A 21,251-nucleotide genomic window follows, 5' to 3' on the forward strand; every position below is an offset into this window, starting at 1 on the left:
AGCTGAAGGTCCTTCGGTTACTGGATGGGTTGTGAAGTTTGAAGCTGTTGAAGCTTCCCAAGTTGTGTTGGAGTGAGATGCGGGTGTTGTAAAGGCTGTTGCATTTGATTCAGCTGATGACGTTTCTGCAGTGGAATGCGGTTTAGAACTCACTTCTGGAGAGGTGGCACCATGTGTAGAGGTCTCAGCTGAAGGTCGTTCGGTTACTGGATGGGTTGTGAAGTTTGAAGCTGTTGAAGCTTCCCAAGTTGTGTTGGAGTGAGATGAGGGTGTTGTAAAGGATGTTGCATTTGATTCAGTTGATGACGTTTCTGCAGTGGAATGCGGTTTAGAACTCACTTCTGGAGTGGTGGCACCATGTGTAGAGGGCTCAGCTGAAGGTCCCTCTGTGACTGGATGGGTTGTGAAGTTTGAAGCTGTTGAAGCTTCCCAAGTTGTGTTGGAGTGAGATGTGGGTGTTGTAAAGGATGTTGCATTTGATTCAGTTGATGACGTTTCTGCAGTTGAATGTGGTGTAGAACTCACTTCTTGAGAGGTGGCACCATGTGTAGAGGGCTCAGCTGAAGGTCCTTCGGTAACTGGATGGGTTGTGAAGTTTGATGCTGTTGAAGATTCCCAAGTTGTGTTGGAGTGAGATGCGGGTGTTGTAAAGGATGTTGCATTTGATTCAGTTGATGACGTTTCTGCAGTTGAATGCGGTGTAGAACTCACTTCTGCAGAGGTGGCACCATGTGTAGAGGGCTCAGCTGAAGGTCCCTCTGTGACTGGATGGGTTGTGAAGTTTGAAGCTGTTGAAGCTTCCCAAGTTGTGTTGGAGTGAGATGTGGGTGTTGTAAAGGATGTTGCATTTGATTCAGTTGATGACGTTTCTGCAGTTGAATGTGGTGTAGAACTCACTTCTTGAGAGGTGGCACCATGTGTAGAGGGCTCAGCTGAAGGTCCTTCGGTTACTGGATGGGTTGTGAAGTTTGAAGCTGTTGAAGCTTCCGAAGTTGTTTTGGAGTGAGATGCGGGTGTTGTAAAGGCTGTTGCATTTGATTCAGCTGATGACGTTTCTGCAGTGGAATGCGGTTTAGAACTCACTTCTGGAGAGGTGGCACCATGTGTAGAGGTCTCAGCTGAAGGTCCTTCGGTTACTGGATGGGTTGTGAAGTTTGAAGCTGTTGAAGCTTCCCAAGTTGTGTTGGAGTGAGATGCGGGGGTTGTAAAGGATGTTGCATTTAATTCAGTTGATGACATTTCTGCAGTTGAATGTGGTGTAGAACTCACTTCTGGAGAGGTGGCACCACGTGTAGAGGGCACAGCTGAAGGTCCTTCGGTAACTGCATGGGTTGTGAAGTTTGAAGCTGTTGAAGCTTCCCAAGTTGTGTTGGAGTGAGATGCGGGTGTTGTAAAGGATGTTGCATTTGATTCAGTTGATGACGTTTCTGCAGTGGAATGCGGTTTAGAACTCACTTCTGGAGTGGTGGCACCATGTGTAGAGGGCTCAGCTGAAGGTCCTTCGGTTACTGGATGGGTTGTGAAGTTTGAAGCTGTTGAAGCTTCCGAAGTTGTGTTGGAGTGAGATGCGGGTGTTGTAAAGGATGTTGCATTTGATTCAGTTGATGATGTTTCTGCAGTTGAATGCGGTGTAGAACTCACTTCTGGAGAGATGGCAACATGTGTAGAGGGCTCAGCTGAAGGTCCTTTGGTAACTGGATGGGTTGTGAAGTTTGAAGCTGTTGAAGCTTCCCAAGTTGTGTTGGAGTGAGATGCGGGTGTTGTAAAGGATGTTGCATTTGATTCAGTTGATGACGTTTCTGCAGTGGAATGTGGTGTAGAACTAACTTCTGGAGTGGTGGCACCATGTGTAGAGGGCTCAGCTGAAGGTCCCTCTGTGACTGGATGGGTTGTGAAGTTTGAAGCTGTTGAAGCTTCCGAAGTTGTGTTGGAGTGAGATGCGGGTGTTGTAAAGGATGTTGCATTTGATTCAGTTGATGATGTTTCTGCAGTTGAATGCGGTGTAGAACTCACTTCTTGAGAGGTGGCACCATGTGTAGAGGGCTCAGCTGAAGGTCCTTCGGTAACTGGATGGGTTGTGAAGTTTGAAGCTGTTGAAGCTTCCCAAGTTGTGTTGGAGTGAGATGCGGGTGTTGTAAAGGATGTTGCATTTGATTCAGTTGATGACGTTTCTGCAGTTGAATGCGGTTTAGAACTCACATCTGGAGTGGTGGCACCATGTGTAGAGGGCTCAGCGGAAGGTCCTTCCGTAACGGGATGGGTTGTGAAGTTTGAAGCTGTTGAAGCTTCCCAAGTTGTGTTGGAGTGAGATGCGGGTGTTGTAAAGGATGTTGCATTTGATTCAGTTGATGACGTTTCTGCAGTGGAATGCGGTTTAGAACTCACTTCTGGAGTGGTGGCACCATGTGTAGAGGGCTCAGCTGAAGGTCCTTCGGTTACTGGATGGGTTGTGAAGTTTGAAGCTGTTGAAGCTTCCGAAGTTGTGTTGGAGTGAGATGCGGGTGTTGTAAAGGCTGTTGCATTTGATTCAGCTGATGATGTTTCTGCAGTGGAATGCGGTTTAGAACTCACATCTGGAGTGGTGGCACCATGTGTAGAGGGCTCAGCTGAAGGTCCTTTGGTCACGGGATGGGTTGTGAAGTTTGAAGCTGTTGAAGCTTCCCAATTTGTGTTGGAGTGAGATGCGGGGGTTGTAAAGGATGTTGCATTTAATTCAGTTGATGACATTTCTGCAGTTGAATGTGGTGTAGAACTCACTTCTGGAGAGGTGGCACCACGTGTAGAGGGCACAGCTGAAGGTCCTTCGGTAACTGCATGGGTTGTGAAGTTTGAAGCTGTTGAAGCTTCCCAAGTTGTGTTGGAGTGAGATGCGGGTGTTGTAAAGGATGTTGCATTTGATTCAGTTGATGACGTTTCTGCAGTGGAATGCGGTTTAGAACTCACTTCTGGAGTGGTGGCACCATGTGTAGAGGGCTCAGCTGAAGGTCCTTCGGTTACTGGATGGGTTGTGAAGTTTGAAGCTGTTGAAGCTTCCGAAGTTGTGTTGGAGTGAGATGCGGGTGTTGTAAAGGATGTTGCATTTGATTCAGTTGATGACGTTTCTGCAGTTGAATGCGGTTTAGAACTCACATCTGGAGTGGTGGCACCATGTGTAGAGGGCTCAGCGGAAGGTCCTTCGGTAACTGCATGGGTTGTGAAGTTTGAAGCTGTTGAAGCTTCCCAAGTTGTGTTGGAGTGAGATGCGGGTGTTGTAAAGGATGTTGCATTTGATTCAGTTGATGACATTTCTGCAGTTGAATGTGGTGTAGAACTCACTTCTGGAGAGGTGGCACCACGTGTAGAGGGCACAGCTGAAGGTCCTTCGGTAACTGCATGGGTTGTGAAGTTTGAAGCTGTTGAAGCTTCCCAAGTTGTGTTGGAGTGAGATGCGGGTGTTGTAAAGGATGTTGCATTTGATTCAGTTGATGACGTTTCTGCAGTGGAATGCGGTTTAGAACTCACTTCTGGAGTGGTGGCACCATGTGTAGAGGGCTCAGCTGAAGGTCCTTCGGTTACTGGATGGGTTGTGAAGTTTGAAGCTGTTGAAGCTTCCGAAGTTGTGTTGGAGTGAGATGCGGGTGTTGTAAAGGATGTTGCATTTGATTCAGTTGATGATGTTTCTGCAGTTGAATGCGGTGTAGAACTCACTTCTGGAGAGATGGCAACATGTGTAGAGGGCTCAGCTGAAGGTCCTTCGGTAACTGCATGGGTTGTGAAGTTTGAAGCTGTTGAAGCTTCCCAAGTTGTGTTGGAGTGAGATGCGGGTGTTGTAAAGGATGTTGCATTTGATTCAGTTGATGACGTTTCTGCAGTGGAATGCGGTTTAGAACTCACTTCTGGAGTGGTGGCACCATGTGTAGAGGGCTCAGCTGAAGGTCCTTCGGTTACTGGATGGGTTGTGAAGTTTGAAGCTGTTGAAGCTTCCGAAGTTGTGTTGGAGTGAGATGCGGGTGTTGTAAAGGATGTTGCATTTGATTCAGTTGATGACGTTTCTGCAGTGGAATGCGGTTTAGAACTCACTTCTGGAGTGGTGGCACCATGTGTAGAGGGCTCAGCTGAAGGTCCTTCGGTTACTGGATGGGTTGTGAAGTTTGAAGCTGTTGAAGCTTCCGAAGTTGTGTTGGAGTGAGATGCGGGTGTTGTAAAGGATGTTGCATTTGATTCAGTTGATGACGTTTCTGCAGTTGAATGCGGTTTAGAACTCACATCTGGAGTGGTGGCACCATGTGTAGAGGGCTCAGCGGAAGGTCCTTCCGTAACGGGATGGGTTGTGAAGTTTGAAGCTGTTGAAGCTTCCCAAGTTGTGTTGGAGTGAGATGCGGGTGTTGTAAAGGATGTTGCATTTGATTCAGTTGATGACGTTTCTGCAGTGGAATGCGGTTTAGAACTCACTTCTGGAGTGGTGGCACCATGTGTAGAGGGCTCAGCTGAAGGTCCTTCGGTTACTGGATGGGTTGTGAAGTTTGAAGCTGTTGAAGCTTCCGAAGTTGTGTTGGAGTGAGATGCGGGTGTTGTAAAGGCTGTTGCATTTGATTCAGCTGATGATGTTTCTGCAGTGGAATGCGGTTTAGAACTCACATCTGGAGTGGTGGCACCATGTGTAGAGGGCTCAGCTGAAGGTCCTTTGGTCACGGGATGGGTTGTGAAGTTTGAAGCTGTTGAAGCTTCCCAATTTGTTTTGGAGTGAGATGCGGGGGTTGTAAAGGATGTTGCATTTAATTCAGTTGATGACATTTCTGCAGTTGAATGTGGTGTAGAACTCACTTCTGGAGAGGTGGCACCACGTGTAGAGGGCACAGCTGAAGGTCCTTCGGTAACTGCATGGGTTGTGAAGTTTGAAGCTGTTGAAGCTTCCCAAGTTGTGTTGGAGTGAGATGCGGGTGTTGTAAAGGATGTTGCATTTGATTCAGTTGATGATGTTTCTGCAGTTGAATGCGGTGTAGAACTCACTTCTTGAGAGGTGGCACCATGTGTAGAGGGCTCAGCTGAAGGTCCTTCGGTAACTGGATGGGTTGTGAAGGTTGAAGCTGTTGAAGCTTCCCAAGTTGTGTTGGAGTGAGATGCGGGTGTTGTAAAGGATGTTGCATTTGATTCAGTTGATGACGTTTCTGCAGTTGAATGCGGTTTAGAACTCACATCTGGAGTGGTGGCACCATGTGTAGAGGGCTCAGCGGAAGGTCCTTCCGTAACGGGATGGGTTGTGAAGTTTGAAGCTGTTGAAGCTTCCCAAGTTGTGTTGGAGTGAGATGCGGGTGTTGTAAAGGATGTTGCATTTGATTCAGTTGATGACGTTTCTGCAGTGGAATGCGGTTTAGAACTCACTTCTGGAGTGGTGGCACCATGTGTAGAGGGCTCAGCTGAAGGTCCTTCGGTTACTGGATGGGTTGTGAAGTTTGAAGCTGTTGAAGCTTCCGAAGTTGTGTTGGAGTGAGATGCGGGTGTTGTAAAGGCTGTTGCATTTGATTCAGCTGATGATGTTTCTGCAGTGGAATGCGGTTTAGAACTCACATCTGGAGTGGTGGCACCATGTGTAGAGGGCTCAGCTGAAGGTCCTTTGGTCACGGGATGGGTTGTGAAGTTTGAAGCTGTTGAAGCTTCCCAATTTGTGTTGGAGTGAGATGCGGGGGTTGTAAAGGATGTTGCATTTAATTCAGTTGATGACATTTCTGCAGTTGAATGTGGTGTAGAACTCACTTCTGGAGAGGTGGCACCACGTGTAGAGGGCACAGCTGAAGGTCCTTCGGTAACTGCATGGGTTGTGAAGTTTGAAGCTGTTGAAGCTTCCCAAGTTGTGTTGGAGTGAGATGCGGGTGTTGTAAAGGATGTTGCATTTGATTCAGTTGATGACGTTTCTGCAGTGGAATGCGGTTTAGAACTCACTTCTGGAGTGGTGGCACCATGTGTAGAGGGCTCAGCTGAAGGTCCTTCGGTAACTGGATGGGTTGTGAAGTTTGAAGCTGTTGAAGCTTCCCAAGTTGTGTTGGAGTGAGATGTGGGTGTTGTAAAGGATGTTGCATTTGATTCAGTTGATGACGTTTCTGCAGTTGAATGTGGTGTAGAACTAACTTCTGGAGAGGTGGCACCATGTGTAGAGGGCTCAGCTGAAGGTCCTTCGGTGACTGGATGGGTTGTGAAGTTTGAAGCTGTTGAAGCTTCCCAAGTTGTGTTGGAGTGAGATGCGGGTGTTGTAAAGGATGTTGCATTTATTTCAGATGATGAAGTTTTTGCAGTGGAATGCGATTTAGAACTCACTTCTGGAGTGGTGGCACCACGTGTAGAGGGCTCAGCTGAAGGTCCTTCAGTTACTGGATGGGATGTGAAGTTTGAAGCTGTTGAAGCTTCCCAAGTTGTGTTGGAGTGAGATGCGGGTGTTGTAAAGGATGTTGCATTTGATTCAGTTGATGACATTTCTGGAGTTGAATGTGGTGTAGATCTCACTTGTGGAGTGGTGGCACCACGTGTAGAGGGCACAGCTGAATGTCCTTCGGTAACTGGATGGGTTGTGAAGTTTGAAGCTGTTGAAGCTTCCCAAGTTGTGTTGGAGTGAGTTGCGGTTGTTGTAAAGGATGTTGCATTTGTTTCAGATGATGACGTTTCTGCAGTCGAATGTGGTGTAGAACTCACTTTTGGAGTGGTGGCACCACGTGTAGAGGGCACAGCTGAATGTCCTTCGGTAACTGGATGGGTTGTGAAGTTTGAAGCTGTTGAAGCATCCCAAGTTGTGTTGGAGTGAGTTGCGGTTGTTGTAAAGGATGTTGCATTTGTTTCAGATGATGAAGTTTCTGCAGTCGAATGTGGTGTAGAACTCACTTCTGGAGAGGTGGCACCATGTGTAGAGGGCACAGCTGAAGGTCCTTCGTTAACTGGATGGGTTGTGAAGTTTGAAGCTGTTGAAGCTTCCCAAGTTGTGTTGGAGTGAGATGCGGGTGTTGTAAAGGATGTTGCATTTGATTCAGTTGATGACGTTTCTGCAGTGGAATGCGGTTTAGAACTCACTTCTGGAGTGGTGGCACCATGTGTAGAGGGCTCAGCTGAAGGTCCCTCTGTGACTGGATGGGTTGTGAAGTTTGAAGCTGTTGAAGCTTCCCAAGTTGTGTTGGAGTGAGATGTGGGTGTTGTAAAGGATGTTGCATTTGATTCAGTTGATGACGTTTCTGCAGTTGAATGTGGTGTAGAACTCACTTCTGGAGAGGTGGCACCATGTGTAGAGGGCTCAGCTGAAGGTCCTTCAGTAACTGGATGGGTTGTGAAGTTTGAAGCTGTTGAAGCTTCCCAAGTTGTGTTTGAGTGAGATGCGGGTGTTGTAAAGGCTGTTGCATTTGATTCAGCTGATGACGTTTCTGCAGTGGAATGCGGTTTAGAACTCACTTCTGGAGTGGTGGCACCATGTGTAGAGGGCTCAGCGGAAGGTTCTTCGGTTACTAGATGGGTTGTGAAGATTGAAGCTGTTGATGCTTCCCAAGTTGTGTTGGAGTGAGATGCGGGTGTTGTAAAGGATGTTGCATTTGATTCAGATGATGAAGTTTCTGCAGTCGAATGTGGTGTAGAACTCACTTCTGGAGTGGTGGCACCACGTGTAGAGGGCTCAGCTGAAAGTCCTTCGGTGACTGGATGGTTTGTGAAGTTTGAAGCTGTGACAAAGAAAGAAACCGATTTGATTTAGTGCTACTATGACGGGAGTAAGAGTATGTTATGCAAACAGAGACTGATTAATTAATTAGTAGATAGATAAAATGTAGTTAAAGACGTATCCAATGTGCTGAACTCAACTTTTATGGGTGTTTCCCAATGATTTTAATATCCTTTAGATTCGGTTAATTCAAGGTATCAACCAGAGGATACAATATTACCACCAAAAAGTTGGTAATATGTTGTTTTAAACTTCCCTATTTGTATCCATAATATGTAAAGGAGTTAGGTGGCTCTGAACAGCCTTACACAGAGCAGTGAGTCTGCCTTTGATAATGGATTACAAGTTTCATAGTTCTTAAGCTAACCGCACATGCAACGTCAGTTCAGGTCCTTTGTCACTGACCGATTATCATTGAAGTCTTACTGAGGTATACAACATTGTGCAGTGCAAATTAATTCATTTCCAGCTGTGTTAGACAGAAGCCTGCAGTACGTAATTCACCTTTATGCTTGTGGTGCAGTACTCAAACTACTCGATAGGTGGTAGCAGAGTGAACAAGAGTGAACCTCGTAAATCACTGGTACCAGTGAAGCCCGTTCAATGAATTCCAGGGTAAGGTCTTTTTACTGAGCCTAGCAGTTCAATGAAATAATTAAGGACATGGCTGGGACAATGCCTTGGTTTGCAATGGCACGAGAGCCACCAATTGTGCACATTTATTATAACACAAAAGAGAACTCCTCACTCCATCAGATAGTCTTTAATGCTAATTTCTTTCTTCTTACAGTTTACCACATGACTCCATGTACACCGGGATAGTTTGAGACAGTTCAGGCTTTTCAACTCCCATCGCAACGCATTCCGGTATGTGTTATCTGTCTTGGACAGCTTTCACAGCAGGACTACACTTACCAGAATGCATTGGGGTGTGAGTTGAGAAGCCTGAACTGGCCCACACTCTCCTAGTGTACACTGAGTCATATGGTAATCTAATCTTATAATTACCTACAGTTAGAAACAAAACCTTGTGCAATCTGTCTGAGACTTTTTGTGTGTGTAACTTATCCGTCTCTCATAGGACTGATTAATTTGGTATTGAAATGCAATCTCACCTGTATTCTGATCTACAATCAAAGCATCTGAAGATAGTTTCATTTTCCTAATAATACTTAACCGAGATAACCCACTATGGAACCTAATCCCTTGTGATTTAAGCAGAACGTTGCTTGGAGGCTGCTGACATGTTACTTGATTGTTGAATAGTTACTGTAATGTACGGACAACAAAACAGCATTAGAAACCGAATCACAAACGCCGCTGTAATCAACTGAAACTGATCTTAAGCACAGTTATAATTAACCTTTTGAGTATCATGTGCAAACTTCCAGAAAGGACCAAATTGCTATAATATAGTTCTGGTGTGCTGCAGTACAGTCCAACGACAAGTATAACTGTGTAAGGGAAATGGTCTCAATAACATGAAGGTAAAAAGAGATCAAAAATATTGATCCTAACCTGGGATTAAACCATGGGTAAAATTTTGGGGGAAATAAATAGAACATAAAGTAAATACGTTAAAAGAGCTCCGTCTAATTTCTATTTAAACCACCAAAAAATATTTTAAACCCCCCTGCGTGTCTGTCTGTCTTACAAAAAACGACAGGTTTTGTATAATGCTGAATTTCCACCAAGGGGACCTGGACTCTTCCCTGTAGATTGCTGAGATGGAATTACAGTGTTATAATACACAGCCTGTCACCCAATACCCTGGGAAAGCCACATTTAAATAACCAGTTTCATTATTTGAAAGGTATTTTCGTTATTGTACTTGTATCGCAGATGCATGATCAGGAATCCTTTTTAGCCGACACAGAAACCTACGGTATGTGAAATATATTCACAGTGTAGTTAGCCATCAGTAATTTGTGTATTAGCAATTTAAAAACACCATCTTAAATAATAATAAAAACAAAAAAAAAATCTTTAATGTTAAAATGAGGGTGCCATTTCTTATGGGCACCATAGCAGTTACATATTTAATTCCATACTGAAAATCCAAGAAAAAGTATTTTTGCAAGTGTGCACATAAAATGAACATAGCATTTATTTTAAAATATATCCACATCTATGGAAACACTTTAAGACTTTAAATAATTTGCTGTTTACAGTACATACAGTTAATGGAGAGTATGTGCTGTATATCTGTTGATTTATTGCAACATGTAAATAGCATGTGTGTGGGAATGTAAGGTTGGCAGGGATAGGGGTTAAATCTGTCCCTGCCTACCTTACATTCCCACACACACACTATTTACATGTTGGGGCTTTTGCCTCGTCACAGTTATTAACAATTATTTGTCTTCCACAAACTCAACAAATAAATATGTTATGCTATTCCCAACAAGCCAAAACCAAGCAGGTTTACTTGAGACGCTTAGAAATCCTTAACCGCAGTCAGACACAGCGGAAAATACAAGAAATCAACATTTACCTGCACTTGTGGTCTTTGTTATAAGAATGAAAAACAGGCTGTATAATATGAGGGACCAATGTACTTGAATTCCCCCACAGAGTGTCTTCATTTTAATTCTGCTTTCTTATGCTTTCTCAAGTGCTGTAATCCTCTGCATTTAAACCTGGAGTCACTGTTGCTGTTTTTTTTAAAGATGCATTAAAATATATTAACAGTTGTTTCCACACACACAAAAAAGAGTATCAAAAAACAATCCTTAGAAATAAGTTTTTCCAGTCTTGGAATCTATTTGAATCTAAGTTATCCTTGGAGCAGGTGTCTTTTGAGTCAGTGCTTTTTGTAGCCTATCCTACATAGCCTGAAGGTTTTTTTGATATGAATACATCGTTGGTTCCAAGATTAGCATTCATCATGCCTTCAAACATCTAATGCGTCACCAGAAGCTTTCAGAGTGAGCTGTTCTGGGAACCGACCCATTCTCTTTGTGTCTACCTGGCACACACCTTATGCAAACCTACCAGGTGAATATAAAACTGGTAAGTCCGTATTTATACTAAGGTTATAAAACATGGATGTACAAATTGTGTCCCTATAACCTCACTAAAGCAATAAACACACCTGTAATAAACTCGTGAGGACCTGATATTATATCGGGGCAGAAATAAGACTTGAAAATGCTTTCGCAGCACTAGATACTGCATTCACTATTGCGATTGTGCTTTGCGTTGATTCGTTATCATTACTTTAGTATGTAAATATTTGTATCTCTTGCTTACCAGTTTTATATTCACCTGGTGAATATCATGCAACCCTTATTGCAAAATAACAAAACCTCCAAACACTTGCTTGACCTCTTTCCTCTAGTCGTTATTCACAAACGTGTCGCTCAATTCTTAGTTGCTTTCTAGAATTAGAAACTGCGTTACTCATTAAACAGTCGTGAGGAAATGTTATATTGGTTAACAATGCATGGCAAAAAAGGTTCCTGGTACTACAATCGATTTGTGTTTTTTTTGTTTGTTTCAAACATTAATGCAACAAGTATGCAAGCTGCTCAGATATTGAACCATGCTTGTGTTTGCAGTTTTAACATGCTTTCCCGATGGTTCTGCCACGCTCCATAGTATACCCTGGTTTGCCATGTTGTACCATATACCTCTCTGTGCTTTGCGATGCGTGCCTACACTTTACCATGCTTTCACTGTGCTTTATTCCACGTTGCTATGCTTTTGCTGTGGGGTACGTTTATAAGGGTTCTTTGTGTGGTTGCAGAGCAATGGGCCTACAGCTGTTTTGTAAACTGTTATTTCAATAAACATTCAAGAACGTAATCCGGTCGCTAAATGCTGTTGCGCACCACGCTAATTGCTGTGTGGTTGCTCGTGTTTTGTTTGCTGTTTGCATTATTTCGTCATTGTTTCTGGAATTGTAAGGCTGGTTAAGCACAAGATTCTGTGCTTGACATTGAGAACTGAGTGTCTTTAAAAGTGGTGCCGGCTTCTAACAATCCAGAATCAGAACCCGACTGTGATCTACCTTAAAAAAAAAACAAAAAAAAAAAACACGGCGTTAATAATAATAATAATAATAATAATAATAATAATAATAATAATAATAATTTGCACTGGTATTGTACTCAGTTCTTGAAGGCTGTCTATGACGACAGGCTAGTTATTTTGGAGCTCCAAAACAAACAGCGTCTTTATTACTGTATTTCTTGTGCAATCTATTGATTGCCACTGAACTCCTTTATAATTTGTGCTGAATGTATTTGAACAGGCGTGCAATGTATTTCACAAGATCCATGTTTTATATGCTGTTTAATGGCGAATGCGTCAAAGTCTTTATGAATCAGCGATTCCGTATTTATACTAAGGTTATAAAACATGGATGTACAAATTGTGTCCATATAACCTCACTAAAGCAACAAACACACCTGTAATAAACTCGTGAGGACCTGATATTATATCGGGGCAGAAATAAGACTGGAAAATGGTTTCGCAGCACTAGATACTGCATTCACTATTGCGATTGTGCTTTGCGTTGATTCGTTATCATTACTTTAGTATGTAAATATTTGTATCTCTTGCTTACCAGTTTTATACATCCACCCTGCTGTGTACATGGTGCGTTTGTTTGGCCCTCCAGGATTATCTTGAGTTTTCCCATATCTTGAATTTTTGGAGGAAGGCCAGGATGGAGGAATGCTTTTGCAATCTGCTGGGAATATATTTTGGAAACCTTTTGGAGCGATTTGTGTTTGTGAAAAGTTTATCACCTAGAATGTTAGGACTGAGACATAATTAAAAAACAAAAAAAAATAACCCTATATTAACATAATTGAAATATTTTATTTAACATCATCATGTAATCAAAGAAACTGCAAAATGATAATCGCAAATGCCTACCAGAAGCCATAATTGTAGTACAGTATTTCGTGTTAGATTTTGAAATGGCACATTTTTTAATTGTCATGTTTTCGTTAAATCTGGCAAACTACAAAGCGATGTGTAATTCAATATGTTAATATAACATTATTCAGCAGGTTGCATTCGACTTTATGAAGCAAAAGTTCATTCTAGAGGGTGATGCAAAACGTGTGGCCATATAGCTGTTTATCAACGGCCATTGCAATACTGAGCACTGATTACAAAGCGTCCATGTTCTCCTAAAGTCTGTTTTATGAAAGATATACAGTCCGATATACATACAACGGTTCTAAACCATTGTTGGCTTCTTTAACAATAGCCTCGCATGGGCTCCTGGTTTGCAAGTTTAAGCTTTGTGGAAATGCCCCTGTTTGGGTGTTGAGTTCTCTTTTTTTAAGCAATGTTTCAGGCTATTGTTGCCAGCAGTAAATAGCATAATGTTTTATGAAAGCTGAGAAGAATCTAGTAGCAGGGCCGGGCAGCCTTATCAAGTACAATCTGATCTGGGTTGATACAAAGAGCCATAGCCTGGCTCATGACTCACCCCTTAAAGTCAACAGACGTAAAAATAAATAAAAATCTAACATAATTCAAAAGAACAGTTTAAAAATAGAGCACCCACAACTGTTTCAGCAAACACACATTCATATTTTATGAGATTTGATGGATCGTGTTTGCGGGGTGCGTATGAATATAACTTGATGGCGCAGCGTTAAGGGATGATCGCCTAACTGCAGGAACCCGCCTTTCTTAAAGGAGATTCAGTAAGGCAGGGCTTTGATAAGATGACTCTTACAATGTGAACACTACAGGTGGATTAAAACATGATTACCTTATTCATTTACAGTATATGGCTATTATTATTATTATTATTATTATTATTATTATTATTATTATTATTATTATTATTATATAAATACTTTCGCACAATATTTTTTACACTTTTCCCATGTGCCTCCCATGATTTCATGATGGTTTATCACATGTTGCTGTGTTTTTACTATGGTAAACTGTTGTACAGATTTATAAAAATGAACGCGGTGGTTAGATTGAATAGCGCCATCAATCAGGGTAAGAACTCAATGCGGGGCTGTGGGTGCAGGAGGGCCATGTCACCCGCAGATTTAACAGCTACAATTAGACAGCTACTGTGGATGGAGGGTTAATTGGTGTAATTAAACAATTTAGATGGAATAAAGACCGGGGCTGGAAGGGTCAAGTCCTGACGGATACAATGTCGGACTGAATCTTCTCGAGTCACCAAGATAACATTTATTTTCCACACAAGAACGGAACCACCAGTCCTACTCAAGCAGCGTGAAGCTATATTTATTTATTTATTGATTGATTTCTTTTTGCATTAGGACGAAGCTACAAACTCTTTTAAAGCGGGTTTGTGAGTTTCTTCGTGCGATTACATCAATGTTGCTAAGTTAATACTTTGTTTGAGGTGTGCGAGGAATGGAACCAGCTTTGATCTCGGCATCAATAGCATTTCTTAAGGTACGTGAATTAAAACACAAAAAAACGATAAGCTGTGCTTTACAGATTTCTCTGTCTGATACTGCCATGGCTGCACTGATAAACAAACAGTGTTAACTAATCTGTAACATTAAACATGGGCGCGCATATCGTTAGCTTCAGGGCAGTATTATGTAGATGATTAGCGCATTGACCCACCTTCTAGGCATGGGGTTGGCACAGCTGCTTCGGTGCCAGGCTGGGTTTAACTTGCCTGCTCTGCCAGGCAAACATACCTCTCCTATTGGACTGACCTGGAGGCAAATAAATAAAATAAATAACGATGCGTGGAAATCAGAAGTAGCTGCTTTTTGTCTTTTAACTCCGGATATTCAAGGATGTGGTCGCGGTTAGCAGTGGAAGCCTGTCGCTCTCTGAATCCATAAATAAATACTCCCTTTACAGACCTTGTGGATAATTGGTTATATTGGAGTGAATGGGTTTTTTAAAAATACTTTATTTACACAACTTTGACTCCGGAGTAATTTTATATATATATATATATATATATATATATATATATATATATATATATATATATATTCAATTTAATAAAGGATAGTTTTCAATTCATGCAACTTTTCGATAATGTCACCAAACTGTAACTGCTTTACAATGCGACACTGTAGTTGATAAGATAGTGTGTGTCACCATAAAACACCAAGGATCATTTATATATATATATATATATAGAGAGAGAGAGAGAGAGAGAGAGAGAGAGAGAGAGAGAGAGAGAGAGAGAGAGAGAGAGAGAGATGCAGCTTGTCATCACTTTAAACAATCTGTATACATGGAACTATGTGTTGTGTATTCTAGTCTGTGACATGCAAAGCATTATGATACCAAAGTAAATGACTTAACCCGTTTCCTCGGAGTTCGACGTTTCTATATAAGCTCCGGTGTGTCTCCAAAGCTGTGAAAACAAACGCAGCCTCTTGAAAACAATGCAGTTAAGAAGCAGGCTCTTCATTTTAAAACACGATGATACTAACATTTTAATTTTTTTGGAGCAGGGTATGAGAATTGGGTTCAGTCTATTTCAGTTATAGGTCTGAAGTGTACCCAGACGTTGATAAGTTTCGGCACTCGTTGCCCTAACAACAGTAACCAGTGTTTTGTTTTATTGACCTATCTGCTAGTTCTAACATCTATAAACCATGTATTGTCACTGTTGAAAGTGAGCACACGTTTACCACAGTAATTCAGCAGCTTCCCATGCCTATACTGTGCTTTTACATAGTTTACCATGTTATTAACATGTTTTACAATGCTTTACCTTCGCTCTGTGCTTTACAATGCTTCCCTATGCTTTACCACACCTCTCTGTGCTTTACAATGCTTCCCTATGCTTTACCAGACCTCTCTGTGCTTTACAATGCTTCCCTATGCTTTACCAGACCTCTCTGTGCTTTACAATGCTTCCCTATGCTTTACCAGACCTCTCTGTGCTTTACAATGCTTCCCTATGCTTTACCAGACCTCTCTGTGCTTTACAATGCTTCCCTATGCTTTACCAGACCTCTCTGTGCTTTACAATGCTTCCCTATGCTTTACCACACCTCTCTGTGCTTTACAATGCTTCCCTATGCTTTACCAGACCTCTCTGTGCTTTACAATGCTTCCCTATGCTTTACCAGACCTCTCTGTGCTTTACAATGCTTCCCTATGCACCACACCTCTCTGTTTTACAATGCTTCCCTATGCTTTACCAGACCTCTCTGTGCTTTACAATGCTTCCCTATGCTTTACCTTCGCTCTGTGCTTTACAATGCTTCCCTATGCTTTACCATACCTCTCTGTGCTTTACAATGCTTCCCTATGCTTTACCACACCTCTCTGTGCTTTACAATGCTTCCCTATGCTTTACCAGACCTCTCTGTGCTTTACAATGCTTCCCTATGCTTTACCACACCTCTCTGTGCTTTACAATGCTTCCCTATGCTTTACCAGACCTCTCTGTGTTTTACAATGCTTCCCTATGCTTTACCACACCTCTCTGTGCTTTACAATGCTTCCCTATGCTTTACCACACCTCTCTGTGCTTTACAATGCTTCCCTATGCTTTACCACACCTCTCTGTGCTTTACAATGTTTCCCTATGCTTTACCACACCTCTCTGTGCTTTACAATGCTTCCCTATGCTTTACCACACCTCTCTGTGCTTTACAATGCTTCCCTATGCACCACACCTCTCTGTGTTTTACAATGCTTCCCTATGCTTTACCACACCTCTCTGTGCTTTACAATGCTTCCCTATGCTTTACCAGACCTCTCTGTGTTTTACAATGCTTCCCTATGCTTTACCAGACCTCTCTGTGCTTTACGATGCTTCCCTATGCTTTACCACACCTCTCTGTGCTTTACAATGTTTCCCTATGCTTTACCACACCTCTCTGTGCTTTACAATGCTTCCCTATGCACCACACCTCTCTGTGTTTTACAATGCTTCCCTATGCTTTACCAGACCTCTCTGTGTTTTACAATGCTTCCCTATGCTTTACCAGACCTCTCTGTGCTTTACAATGCTTCCCTATGCTTTACCAGACCTCTCTGTGCTTTACAATGCTTCCCTATGCTTTACCAGACCTATCTGTGCTTTACAATGCTTCCCTATGCTTTACCAGACCTCTCTGTGCTTTACAATGCTTCCCTATGCTTTACCAGACCTCTCTGTGCTTTACAATGCTTCCCTTTGCTTTACCAGACCTCTCTGTGCTTTACAATGCTTCCCTATGCACCACACCTCTCTGTGCTTTACAATGCTTCCCTTTGCTTTACCAGACCTCTCTGTGCTTTACAATGCTTCCCTATGCTTTACCAGACCTCTCTGTGCTTTACAATGCTTCCCTATGCTTTACCAGACCTTTCTGCATTACAATCTCAAGCCCTGGTGCACTAGAGCGGACATTTTGAAAAGAGCTTTAAAACAGACCTTAAAGTTACAAGTGTAAAAAGTTGTGCAGGATTAGTGCTCATCAGGGTGTGTGGAACTAGCCATGAAAAATGAATGTTGCGGGTTACAGGTGAAACAAACTGCTGAACAGAGTTCGTTCAAGAGCAGCACCTGCGAGATCTGATGGCTTAGAGAAAGGAGATAGCAGAATGTATTTGGGCTTGTATTAGTGTTTAATAAAAGGTGATCACGTACAATTGAACAATTCAGTGTCAAATAAAGAGGAGTAATAAGATGCTTGCTGCACACCGCGTTCTAACAATGAATTAGCTTGGACATCACTTCCTTAAACTGACTCCAAAGGCTGGCCACTTGGTTACAGTTTAATTAAAATGAATACATTTTGAACATTGTTTATTTTTTCATGCCGAGCCAAAGTATATTCTAATGCCCATTAAAACGCCATCACTCCTGCATAAGACGTTATCTCCCCCGGGTTAAATGTTTGTGCAGCTTTCAGTATAAACGGCTCTTTACACTCAGTGTTTGTCAGCTGCAATTCATAGACTGTGTACGTACTACACATATTCTACAAATAACCGACACTCTTGTTCGGATTAAGTTTTACGCACCTTATTAATTGGTTACAGCAGAGATGTACCTGTGCTGGCCCATGAGCACAAAGTGAATTAACTAAACGATAACGTCGATTGTTGTGAAGCTCTTTGTGATGGTGGTCCACTATGAAAGGCGCTATATAAAATAAAGATTTATCGATGGTAATCGGATGCATACTAATAATGACTTGCTTAGTCTTTGAAAAAATAAATGTATATGTTTTACACACTTTGGTTTCTCCGCTTTGGATCCTATACTCTGCTACTGGTAGGGGGCTGCTATTAACTACTACATGAAAATCAACAAGGTGTTTAAACAAGAACTAGCGTGACGTGTTGCATGCTAACCTGTCACCTGACTTGAGGTCATGTGCTTTGCAACAGGGCTCGCCAGTGTTGAAACCATGACCTTTCACGTGTTGATTCTGTAAAGACACACACGCTGCGGTGCTGACAGCTGCACGTAAGCGTTTTCTTGTTATAGCTTGACAGGTGCTATATGTCAATAACAGCAAACATTTGCTTCAGGTAAATTGTACCGGTCTTAAGACACAACAGGTTTTTAGTTTTTCCCTCCCTGTTCTCAAACCTTTATTTTTTAGTTTATTTAATCCAAGGTGATTTACAGAGACTAGGGGGTATGAACTATGCACCAGCTGCAGAGTCACTTACAACAACTTCTCACCCCAAAGACGGAGCTCAAGGTCTGTGGCCGAGCCGGGGACCTCCTGGTTACAAGCCCTTTGCTTTAACCACCGGACCACACAGCCTCCTTAACTCATCAGCTCTGCAAGGTTAAATCATGCCAATAGCGCATCGGCTAGTTTCACAGACCCCGATTAGCACTACTGTCGGATTACAGAATGTTACTTTAGTTCCGGTAGTCCGAGATGAATGGTAAATGTTTGCATATAGAAGAGATTAGTTACCTTTTGCAACAGCGTTGGAGGGTATCAGGGTTCACATGGTTGATTAGTGCTCGTTGTTGAACTTAACCTTACCGCTGCGCGATGCATTTACCAGAGTTGTCTTTCTGTTTTACCATTGCCTATGCTTTACCACACTTGACTTCGTTTGTCGTTGCATCTACCGCGTTATGCTGCAGCGACGTAGTGATCATGTCATACATGCTGGGATACAGAGCGTGTGCACAATGCCTTTATCAGCAATGACAATTAGGATAATAATCTGCTAAACCATATCGTCCTTGGATTTAACAAAGAATTGAAAACCTAGACGCCTATCATTCCCCTGGTTTCAAATTCTAGCCCAGATCGGCAGATACTGTAAATTAATGCAAATCCTCTGCTTGGGCGCGCTTTTGATTTCTATCAAGCATCCAAGCAAAACAAAATAAGACATTACATTTCAGAAATGGACAGTTACGACAGGTAATTTGATTTTCGAGAGAACAGGGCGTGTTAACCGTTTACTGTTCGATTTGCGTCTTATTGGCAAGCCGCTTCTCGTATTACAGTGCCTAGGTGAACAGGAGCCCGAGTTTCAAAGGTTGCATATCTTGTTGATTCCATGTGTATAAAAACACCTCCTCATAAAGGCTCTTTTCTCTGTGTGCAAAGCCACTTTGTGCTTTTACAAAAGCAAGCATGAGCTCACAAGACACTCCCTGATAACCCAGGCAGCTAATCTTCTGACTATTTGCATAATGCTTCAGTACATTTCAACACAAACTCATTTTTTCAAAGTTTTTGCACAGGTCTGTAATTAATTCCTATTGTTCTCAAAGGAGGAACCACACCTGTGTTTCATGCAGACGTGCCCACGTTAGAGCATTCAAATTAGTGAGATTTGAAGGGGAAGGAAAAAAAAATCGGTGACATTTGCGAATAACTCCATTCAAAATGCATTGTCATTGAGACTGTAAAATTTACAACAAAAAAGTTTCTAAAAAAGAGTGAGACTTTTCTGTAATAGCCCCTGAATAGCACAGTAAAACAGTTTGCATTAAGATGAAGCTCATCAATTTCTAGACAGCTAGCTCAGTAAATGCATTATGTGTTTCTTTCAAAGCTCCACAATCCGGACCTGCACAGACGCATCACAGGTAAGATTTCAGGAGTTATTCCACAAGCAGGTACCACATTAAATAACATTTTCTTTGTCCAGTTTTGAAGTCACCATAGTGCATGGTCCAGTCACTTACTGGGCAAGAAGTCCATCATGTATTACTCAGGTGTAGGAAGCATGTAAGCTATTGAGAAGCCACCTGACACTGCAGCCCTGGAATGATTAGAATGGAATTTCGATACTTTTGATCAAATAAAAGCACCTGAAAGTCCTACCCATGCTTGTCATAAAGAAAACAAAGCTCCTCTATTTACTTTCTTGGCAAACTGATTTGAATATACTGTAGAAAATAAACCTGATTGAGGTCATTGCTGCCAATCACAGTGAAAATCAAATAAAGGAACGCCATGACTATGCAGTGGGGAGGGTCAGTGCAGTGGGGAGGGTCAGTGCAGTGTGGAGGGTCAGTGCAGTGGGGGTGCAGGTAGTGATCATTCTCAAATCTGTTTAGCTGTTTTTGCAAAACTAATAGTGGAATAAATGTTCCTTTTCTCCCACTTTGAACTCCATTTGCCCAGGCCTAAGACAGCCAGGGAGGGGAGCAACAGATCTTAATAATTTCTGTAAGCTGGTGTGTGTGTGTGTGTGTGTGTGTGTGTGTGTGTGTGTGTAATATATAAAAATCCTTCTGCAAACATAATGAGCAAAACATAAATAAACACATTTTGTTATCAAACCACCCAAGAGTTCCTCCACGCAGGCAGAATAAACACGATAACAGAAGCATAAATGCAATCGCTAATAGCCATTAAACTTACATTTCCAATGGGGAAATTGACAATGAATAAACAGCTTGAATGAGGGGTGATAAGAAGCGTGCGTAATGTCATGCAGCATGGTGGTGGTTTGTTTTGAAATAGCCACTGCTTAATTAAACAATAATAAAGAAGCACAATCGAGACCCTGTTCTGGAAGAGCACGAGCTGGGACTCCCCATCGCAATGGTCCACAGTGGGCAGTAGAGATTGAAACGAGAGACCCGCCAGCCGAGGGCCTGGGCTCATTCCTATAGAACCATCGATCTCATCTCTTGCCTGTCTTGCCCATTGGGACTGAAGCCCAGGAAAGCAGAAGCAGGTTGCTGTGGGTGACACTTCACCATGTGAACAAATCAATCCCTAAAACCATCTTGAATTTCAGCTTTGCTTGAAACAAATGCAACGAGCCGCTTGAAAAGATTGCATAAAGTTTGCCTGCTTAAAAACTGACCTGCAACAAGGAGATCTTTTCTATATTCTGTGATGCGTGTCAGGGGCGTGCTGCGAGAGGCGAGCCCATTCACATGCAATGCTACCTGGCGTCTGTGTTTCTAATGCTTTGTCGAACGCTGTGCGCAAACAGTATGCAAAGAGTATAACTGTTGCTCAAGGAAGTTACACTATTGAAATTCCCTCCAGGACTGAATGAGCTCTTAATCAGAGAAACCCCTCCCGTCCTTTAACACAAAGGGAATGTTTTGCAAGTCACCGTCAGTTTCAGGTTTTTATTGGTGCTGCTGTTTTGCACAGTACACCCTTTATACCAAACAGAATAAGAATGCATCTTATATTGGCTTCCT

The 21,251-nt window shown here is 42.3% G+C and overlaps 1 protein-coding gene across 1 annotated transcript in view; it reads left to right on the top strand.

The window, feature by feature from the left end:
• Positions 1-13,785: 13,785 nt before the first annotated feature.
• LOC117963825 (paired box protein Pax-7) overlaps positions 13,786-21,251 on the top strand; it is a 101,224-nt gene continuing 93,758 nt past the window's right edge. Inside the window, exons 1-2 of the mRNA XM_058992977.1 lie at positions 13,786-14,077; positions 19,637-19,670. The gene's annotated coding sequence lies outside the window, so the exon portion shown is untranslated. The remainder of the gene's footprint in view (positions 14,078-19,636; positions 19,671-21,251) is intronic.

Source organism: Acipenser ruthenus, chromosome 20 (genome assembly GCF_902713425.1).
Source record: "Acipenser ruthenus chromosome 20, fAciRut3.2 maternal haplotype, whole genome shotgun sequence".
In the NCBI taxonomy this organism is placed as follows: Eukaryota; Metazoa; Chordata; class Actinopteri; order Acipenseriformes; family Acipenseridae; genus Acipenser; species Acipenser ruthenus.